This window comes from Alligator sinensis, unplaced genomic scaffold, assembly GCF_000455745.1.
Source record: "Alligator sinensis unplaced genomic scaffold, ASM45574v1 scaffold628_2, whole genome shotgun sequence".
Lineage (NCBI taxonomy): Eukaryota > Metazoa > Chordata > Crocodylia > Alligatoridae > Alligator > Alligator sinensis.
This window is the reverse complement of record NW_005841833.1, coordinates 1,858,100-1,867,426: the sequence shown is the minus strand read 5'-3', so window position 1 is coordinate 1,867,426 and position 9,327 is coordinate 1,858,100. Positions and strand designations below refer to the sequence as shown.

Here is a 9,327-nt window from a genome sequence, read left to right as displayed (position 1 = left end):
TCCTGCTTTAAAGCAAAACTCTGAAGGCAACTGAATTCCTGAACAGATAAGATGCCTCCGTAAGAAACTGCCCAAGTAGTCAGGCCAGGCTAGGATGGAAAAATTATTTGCTAGATCACAGCACAGCGAGACACTCAAACATGCCTAACTCCATTTTTAAAGCAGGTACAGTCCTGATTTCATAGTTGGTAGGGTCAGAAGGGACCTGAGCAGATCATCAAATCTGACCCCCTGCCATGGAGTTATTTCAGTGGCAATAGTATTACCAAAAGCATCCACCCAATATGGTAAATAGATTTTGGGGAAGAAGCCTGCGAGCTGCCAAGCCAGATCAGAGTGCACAAAGCCAAATCAAATCAAGCAGCAGCAAAGGCAGGTGACGTTCACACACACAGGAGCAACCCCGGCTGTGCTTACCTGCACTTGCAGATAAAGACCTGCTCAATCCCCAATGCAGCCATTCTGAGGATAAAGACAATCTCGTTGGTAAAGGTAAGCTGAACAGGTCTTTCCTTTACTAAGGTCTGAGATCACAGCCCTGTACTTTCCCTGGAAGAGCTGACGATGTTACTAACCCCAAACTGAACAAGGAGGCAGAATGTCTGAGCTGTCTGACCAGGTGCTGCAGGTTTCAACAAGAGCTGCAGAGGTAGATGCCGAGCTCTGGACGAGGCAGGCTGAAATGAAGTGCCGGCTGTGTCAGCCTTAGAGTGCATTTGTTGTTAACTCTATGCATCAAGCGTTTGACCTAAAGCTCATCGAGTCAACGGGATTCTTTCGAAGTCCAACCCTGTTGTATATCAAGCCACGCAGTGTCCTTCAGGATCTCATTGCCACCCCTTCCTCAAGTGAGATGGGATAAGGGGTCTAAGCCTTTGCTTTCAGTTCATCTCCCAAGACTTGCTGGGCTTACTTATGGCTCTGGTGGTTATCTGTTTTATACACTACCCCGCTGGAGGTGGTGAAGGTTCCCTGCCTGGTTTTAGTAGCTATAACGGAGGCTCCTACTTGCAGCGGCTACCACTGCTACAAGCATTATACATCTCCATGCAGAAAAAACCTCTCAGTCACACCCTGCCCCTGGCTGGGTCTCCAAGTCACCACAACTTCCCATATTTCACAAATGAAGGAATATGATGAGCAACTTAATCCTGCAGTTGTTCCGAGTCGGTAAACTCCACCCATGCCAACTACATTTCCATAGTAACTAGAGAGGGAAACAGTAGAAAGACTAAAAAAGGCACAGAAAAATCTAAAAATAAAAAATTCCAAAAAACCCCACCACACACACAATAAGACAAACATGTGGTGAAATATGCAATTTTGGAGACTGTTTTTTTCATATAGCCGCTAGTTTGAGGAGGCACTCTCCAGCTCCCCAGGGGCTCAGATGCTCGCAAGCCATGCCAAACTCAGGTCTATAAATGTTTTTATCAGCCCCTCAACACCATCACACATCTTTTTGCATCAACAACAGCCATGCAGATCTGTAAACAGAGTTCATATAGACATACCTCCCAAAGATACTAGAGGAGCGCGATGTCGGGAGAGAAGGGACAGTCTTGCTGTTGTAGAGAAAACAAAACCAAAATCACTAAACAGGAGGTCTCAGAGCCCTCGCTCGGTTCCAAGTCTGGGCGATCAGCGATGCCACATTTTCTTAGGAAGTTTGCCGACTTCCTTTCACTTCTGCTTTTCCATCTTTGTTCCGAGGATGCCACCACCAGCGTAAGTAGGGGCGAGGGAGCAGAGCACCAGCTCTGGGGAGGAGGTAGAAGTTTGGCGGCTGCCGCTACCGCTGGCCCGCTCACTACCTAAGATGCAAAAAAGCTGCTTGTTATGCCTCTGGATGCCACTACCCATCTGATTGGAAAGCTTGCGAAGTTTAATTCGGTAGCCTATAAACTGCTTTCCTCCCAACAGTCTATAGGGTATTACTGTTGTTGCTTTATTATTAACCTTAAGAAGCTTTTTGGTAAGCCTGGAGTTCTCCCTAGGTTGGATAAAAGCTTCTTGGGCAGGCACCTTCATCAGTGCTATGACCTTTAGAGCAAAGAATATATTGAATGCTTCTGGAGAGGCAATAAACTTGATTAATTTGGCCAAAAACTAAACAGAGCTACAAAGAGAAACCATTCAGTTGCAAGAAAGCGAGCCACTTAAGCTTTGAACGGAGTTCTGCCTGTTCCATTAAACATTAATCTGTCGCAAGTAGTGTTTTTGCACAGCATCAAAAGACCTGTCAAGAATGCTAAGTGATGGTCCCAAAGTAATTAAGAAGGCTCTGCTTTTTTTTGGATACTCAGCCACATTCCTGTATTCAGCAGACGTGTCACAAAAGGAGAATGCAAGCTCTTCTGGCAGAGAAACAAACATGCACAAAAAAGAATGCTCTTGGTTATGAAATGAATAATTGGGTGTGAAGATTAATGTTTCCCAACATTTCTCCTTGATAGAGAAGATGCTAAAACTTGTTTGGATACCAGACAAAGAAGAAAAATGCACATGCTTAGTGCAAAGTACGGCATCTTTTCTGCATTGGCCTGAACCAAAGTTGGGAAGCTAAACTGGCTGTGTACCCTCTCTCTAAAAGGTCGGGGATATTCAGTTCAGACCCACCATCAGTCAAAACTTTAGGGAAAAGTAAAATTTCAATGCTATTCAGAAGTTTGCAGAGAAAAACAAATTCCTAGTCACAACTGTTATTCAGGCCTGTCCAAAACTCCCAACACAGAACATCTCCGTATGGAAACACAGACTTGCTCACCACAATAGAAACGTGGTACCTTGAAAGCCCCAAGACAAGAAGCTGAGTTCAGCCTACCTCCTTCTAAGCCAAAAACACTTAGTCCTGCTGCACATGCATTCGCCTTGCGTCTTAAGTCGCACAGTCCAATTTTTGTCCCTGCACTTTATGCTGCGCTCTTAGAACAGTGCTAAGGATGTTTGGTTCCTCCAGCCTACTGAACAGCACAAGCAGATATACAACACGTGTTATCTTGCTGTCTGACTGAGTTTGTGATGCTATGAACTGATTGTTTTTAAGTTCCCTCTCCCAGCTAACCAAATCTAATAATAACACCCTCCTTCATAAATGGCCCATGACCTTCTGTAAAGAAAAAAAGATTGTTGCCTCTTTGGTTCTGAAAACTATCCTAAGAGTCAGACATATATTTCAGGAATTAGCTGCTAAATATATACTTCATTACTACTACACTGAAAGCAGAGTTAGGAACTGCTAATGAACTGATGGAAAATATTTTCTAATCATTTAAGTCTGGTGACTACTGCTTATATATGTTTATGGTCATAAGAGTCCTGAAAAAGCAGCCAATCTAACAGCAGAGTTTTTGCTTTCCACTGTATGAACATCCCACACTTCAATCAATATTACTACCTGCTAATACATACACCTTCTGAAAACAGCCTGTCACAGTATTTTAAAAATGCTGTCAAAAACTACACATGCAACAACAACAAAAAAACCTATATAGCAACAAATCTGGACAGGAGACAGAACACACTGTATTTGCCCCGCCATAGTAATGGCAAGACGGGTAACAACAGCAGAGTGGTAGCCTAGAATCTGACCTTTAAAAAAGATCAGTCAGATTTTCCATTTGCTGTTAAATATTGCTTGCAAGAGGGGGAAAAAACCTGTCAGAATTTGCAAGAAACGACCGATGAGAAGCACTTACTTTGGAAACTGAAATAAACCCCCATTGCTCATCTGAGCGACAAGAAAGTTTAGTGTCACGCTGCCAATATTTATGAGTGTTTAAAGATTTTGTGCGTCTGACACATACAGTTTGAGCCTCGGAAATGGACAGGCATTGCAGAGCCAAACAGAATCACATTCCACACTTTCCAAATACAGCCCAATACATGCAGACATACAGCTAGCTAGGCACTGACAGCAGCTCTTTAGCCACAAAACCAACATTTAAGCAAACAAACCCACAAACATATAACCAACCTGGACTGTGTATACCTTCTGCTTAGAAAACCAGCAATTTGCCCTTTCAGCTCGATTTACTTTACTGAGCAACAAGTCAGTAAAGGACGCTGAAGAGCAGAATCAACACTTTCACCTTTTAAAGAATCCATTTTGTATGCTGGATTAAATAGCCGTTGGTTTATTGCTAAAAAACCTGTATCCTTTTATGGCACCTCCCAGCAGGAAAAAAAGCCAGCATTCAACAGAAGCTATGTACATCTACAATGCATCCTGGAAAAAAAAAAAAAAAGGGAAAAGAAAGGAAAAAGGCCTGAATTCTGTATAAATTCATTACAATTCACTGCAGCCCCAGATTATCTAATGCAAACCAGTCCTGCTCTCGTCGTTTGTATGACAAAATCCTGACACATCTTGTAGGAAATGCCTCCCAAAGTATATTTCTGTGCACAGTTGCTATTTAAAGAGATCAGAGACATTTTATTCTCAGACCAAATTAAAAGCAGCTGTTTGTCAGAGCTGACGGCTAAACTGGGTCTCCCAAATCCACTGGCAAACTAGCTCTAGTGCACATTTCAAACAAGAGGAATATTCTAATCCCGGGGTTACAAAGGTGAAGAAGGGACCGACTGCCGCCTTCCTGCTATGCCAGGCTCCCCGTGCTATTATGACATCCTCCAGATTAAGGCTGCTTTCCATTGTAACGCCAGGAACAATGATGAAAGCAGTGAAGGGGTTAAAATATTAAGAGAACGAGAAGTCCTCCTAGGTTTGCTGGTTCGACTTGACAAGAGGATGCTTTCAGATGCCTGTCTGCTCATCTGCTTGTCAAAGTTGCTGATAAAATGCTCCTAACACCAAGCCTATTGTTAAACAAACCAGTATCTAGTATGAAAAAGGATTTCTTCTCAAACCAAATACACAAAGGAGCATCTCCATTTGTTTCCGTTTCCTTAACTAGATTGGACAATGCACTGTTTAAACAAGGAGGTACTTCTATGTACTATCCATGACCTTAATATGCAAGCTTTGCATATTTAAGTACAAATTAAATACAGAAAGTAGCCCATTTACTTCTTATGCAGCAAAATGGAACAGCCTAAGCCCATCAGTATTTTCCTCCAGAAAGAAGGAGCTATTTCTCTATTACTGACTTTGGATGTCTCTTTAGTTTAAATTCCAGCTAATCTGAGACACAGAAAACAAGCCTCTATGACTAATCCCAAGTCTTACTGGCTGCTAAAACCGCTGTGCCACCTCCCCGCACTTCCAAAGAAGCTGAGATTTACCTTTGGGGGAAAAACAACGCCAATGTGGACAGCATTTCTTGGTCTTATTTTTTTTTGCCGATTCCTGAAGCATTCCCTCTTGCTGGCTGCTTAAATAAGTCCTCCCCATCTGTGACTCCCATCACGTAGAACCAGGACAGCACAGCAAGGCATGAGTGTCACTCAGGCAGAAAAGCCACGTTCAGCCAAAAAGAAAAGGGGAAAAAAAAAAAAAAGCCCTTGATTCTCCCTCGCAGAACTGCTTTGCTAAGTTGCCATGGAGAAAAGAGGAGCTGTTCAAGCAGCCTGTGGCATGTAGAGAAGAGAGGATGCAATAAAGCCTGTGGGAAAGCAGAAGCAAATGGACCATTACTGGCCCATTGCTAAGTGCACCCACTAACCTGAGGCTTCTTGACAAGAAAGTACTAGCAATTACGATGAGTGTAACCTCCCCGAAGCACTCATCCGCGGAAGCCACATAACAAAAGCAGTGGCGATGGCAATGGCAACAAAACCATACGAGCCTATTAGGATCATTTGGATTTGTTGAATCTTTTCTAACTATCAAACCTACACTGAAAGTGCATCAAAATTGGAATGAATATACAGTCACCATTATGGCAAACGTGTCCTGCAATTTTCTGTCCATGGCAGCGCTAGAAAGCCTTGTCGGACCCTTTGCATGAAACTGCTGCCTTAGTAAAAATCTCTTCCAGGTGAACTATTCCTGCTAGAGTTGCAACCATTCACACCTCCAGTTCTAATGGGGCGGAATCGCTGAAATCAAGGTATTTAGGAAGCTATCACTTGGGTTCCAAAATGTTTCATTTTTAAGATGCAGAACTAGCCAAGTAGATTAGAGGGAAGAGTCCAACATGGAGTCATGTGAGGTACGCTGAACTACAGGCTACATCCACAGCTTCCTTGGGTCCCAAGGACCGCAGCTAATTTTTCTGCAATGGAGCAGACTGCATCTGCTCCCATCTTTTGCATGGAGACATGGCCCATTGAGGTAGAGGCCTCCATCGGGATCAGATGCTCCTTTTTATACCTTTGGACTAGTGACCAACATTGCCTGGTAAATCAACTGCCTTAGGCACTGGTGCTATGGTGGATCCACAACACCGGGGTATACACAATTCACCATTTGATGAAAAGCCTGCAAACCATCTACTGTCAGACTGGCTAGGATGACACCACAATATGATGAAAGCACAATACAATAAGTGCAAAAAAGAAAAGGGACCACTAGGTGCTCAGCAGATATTTGCTGTCAAAGAGTGGGCAGTGGGTTTCAATCAAGACCCACCCACCCTTCAGCTCCACCCACCTCCCCAGTGAACTACAACATGTATTTTATCCCCAGATAACAGGCTGAGCAATTTGCCTTGGAAAGACAGAGACACCGTGATAAGCTGGACGGTATATAAGCGTCCAGAACGCTTATTAATACCAAGAGCATATGCAATTGTACCTAGCAGCGCAAAGAAGTAGTACACTGGCATATAGATCTCCATTACATGTTTAACGCTGAAATGCCACTGGAAGGAGCTAACATTTCTGTTCTATCATGTCCACTTGGCTTCCAGAATTTAAGCTACATAATGATACAGTTCCTGGAAAGGTGCTTCTAACTCAATTACAGCGGGTCTTGCGAGCACTGCTCTTGGCAGCAAGAAGGCCATGAAGCGGCGAACCAGATGCTACGCAGCCCAAGAACCAGACCCCCTATAATTCAGTTAAAATATCTGACTTGCAAAGGGGGGTGCTTTAAAGCAGTTTGATCCAAAAGACAAAAGAATAAAAAATAAAAAAGGTTTCCACCTTCTACCTTTCTCTATAAATCAAGGATCCACTAATTCTGCATCTATAAACCACATGCCCCAATTATCAGATAAACCACAGCCATGCAACAAGGGCAAGAAGACCCTGTAGCTTATAGTTGCAAAAAAACCCTCCACCACTAGTCTATAGCATTATCTCTTGGTCAACACCAGGTTGCAGACTGAGCAGTTAGTGACTTTCTCAAGCAAGTTAAATATGTGGAGAGGCAAAGGGGGAGGGGAGTTACTGCATACGCACAATCCCAACCATAGTTTCATCACTTCTGCAGGCATTTGGAGGGCTCTGGGTTTGTGCATTTCACAAGGTACTCTAAATGCAGAACAGATGGTCACAGGCCTTCAGTGAACCAAACATTTTTCAGTTGGTTTAACATCTCTAACTAACAAAATGGAGGTTTAGGAGAGTTATTAAAACGTCAAGTCTCATGGAATCAAAGTGTGTGCATGTGGGAAAGGGGGAGGGAGAGAGAGAAGGAAGGAGACCCTCACTGAAAACTATTTCTTCTCTGAATTTATAAAGTGTATTCCAGAACTAGTCTAAGAATTCCAGGTTCAAAGCACAGGAAAAGCCCTTGCATTACAATAATCGTCATCATCTCCCATCATCTCAGAATGGGCTCCCAAGGGAGGTGGTGCTCTCCCCTACCCTGGGGGTCTTTAAGAGGAGGTTAGATAGGCATCTAGCTGGGGTCATCTAAACCCAGAACTCTTTCCTGCCTATGCAGGGGGTCGGACTCGATGATCTATCGAGGTCCCTTCCGACCCTAACATCTATGAATCTCAAATTCAAAGATGCACAACCGATTCAGGTTACTTCTGAGCAAGGAAGGCAGGAAATCGAAGAAATGTCACCCTAAATTAGCCAGGTTTGGAATGAGAGGCTTCAAGGCTTACACCCTTCTTGGAATTAAAAAAAAAATTGCTAATCCATTTGATGGTAACTTTATTCTGCCCTTGGACTCATTCATGCTTTGGAATATGTCAGTGTTTCCCAACCTTTTCCAGCCCAAGGCACGCTTACATTAAGACAAATTTTCTGCGGCACGCCTGTTAAGACATTCCCCATCCTCATACCTATTGTAGCTCATTGCAGCGCATGGCCATAGCAATATTCTGTGGTACACCTGTTCATTTCTGACGGCACACTTTTGTGCCGTGGCACACTGGTTGGGAAACACTGGAACATGTCCTTAAAGAGAAGTGCTAGTCATTCTTTTGCACTAAGAAAAACTGTGTAAAATGTTTGCTTCCAACATGACAGGGAGACAGACATCCATCAGCGGGAAGCAAACGGTGTCTGAGGACCAGAAGTTTTGGCAGATGGGTCAAGAAAACACCTACGACTTAGTAGGGCTATCTGAAAACTGGTGGGATTCGTCCCACGACTGGGCGGTACATATTGAGGGTTATAGGCTGTACAGAAAGGACAGGGTGGGGAAGAAAGGGGGAGGGATTGCGCTCTTTGTCACGTCAACCCTCATCAAGACAGAATCCAAGGATGAGGAAGTAGAAGGATTGTGGGTTAGGCTACATGGGGGGCAAGGAGAAAGGGATTTGGTGGTAGGGGTCTGCTACAGACCCCCACACCAAGGGGAAGAACTAGATTCGGGGCTCCTGAGGCAGCTCTCGGAGACCATAAAAGCTAAGGCGGCGGTAGTCTTGGGGGACCTAAACTACCCAGACATCTGCTGGGAGACGCAGAGAGCAAAGTCCCACCGTTCACGCACGTTCCTATCCTGCGTACAGGACCTCCACCTGACGCAGGAGGTACACAGTCCCACTAGGGGGAATGCCTTACTGGACCTGGTATTGGCAATGGGGGATGACATGGTAGGGGACCTACAGATTGGTAGTCATCTGGGGGACAGTAATCACCAAATAATAGAATTCACCATAAGACGTCGAGTGGGTAAGCTAACTAGTAGGGTGAAAGTACTAGACTTTAGGAAAGCTGATTTCAATGAACTCAGGCGATTAGTCAAGGACGCACTGCAGAGTAGGAGTTTTGAAGAGATGGGAGCCCAAGAAGGGTGGCTGTGCCTTAAGGAAATGATCCTTTGGGCACAGAGGGAGAAGATCCCGATGCGAGGAAAAAGAGGGAAAGGGGCCAGGAGGCTTCCTTGGCTGACCAGAGAAATCCAGGGCAGCCTAAGGGACAAAAGGGGAGCACATAAAAAGTGGAAACAGGGAGAGATCACCAAAGATGAATATACCTCCTCTGCTCGTGCTTGTAGGGAGGAAGTTAGACGGGCCAAAGCTG

General features: G+C 44.3%; 1 protein-coding gene across 10 annotated transcripts in view; it reads right to left on the bottom strand.

Moving 5' to 3' along the window:
- PITPNM2 (phosphatidylinositol transfer protein membrane associated 2) overlaps nt 1-9,327 on the bottom strand; it is a 177,835-nt gene that overhangs the window by 117,762 nt on the left and 50,746 nt on the right. The window contains exon 1 of one of the 10 annotated variants that reach the window (XM_025198277.1): nt 1,515-1,708. The exons of the other annotated variants lie outside the window; for them this stretch is intronic. The gene's annotated coding sequence lies outside the window, so the exon portion shown is untranslated. Of the gene's footprint in view, nt 1-1,514; nt 1,709-9,327 lie in introns of those variants that run through there. 10 annotated transcript variants of the gene reach the window in all.